Source organism: Eurypyga helias, unplaced genomic scaffold (genome assembly GCF_000690775.1).
Source record: "Eurypyga helias isolate BGI_N326 unplaced genomic scaffold, ASM69077v1 scaffold19795, whole genome shotgun sequence".
Lineage (NCBI taxonomy): Eukaryota > Metazoa > Chordata > Aves > Eurypygiformes > Eurypygidae > Eurypyga > Eurypyga helias.
Window position 1 is genome coordinate 8,204 of NW_010249711.1, and position 204 is coordinate 8,407.

Sequence of the window (204 nt, forward strand, 5' to 3'; positions counted from 1 at the left end):
GAAATGAGATTGTGGGGGATTACAAGGAACAGGCTCAGGCTGCTTGATTCTTGTTTCTAAAAGGAGCTCTTAAGCCGTTGTTGTTTTCCCTGCACTTCGGATTAGGGCCAAGACATGTGGGGTGGCCCCCAGCCTCCCCCAAGGGATCCCCAACCCTCCACCAGCCCCACCAGCATGGGGTCCGTCTGTTAGTGCTGAGCACAA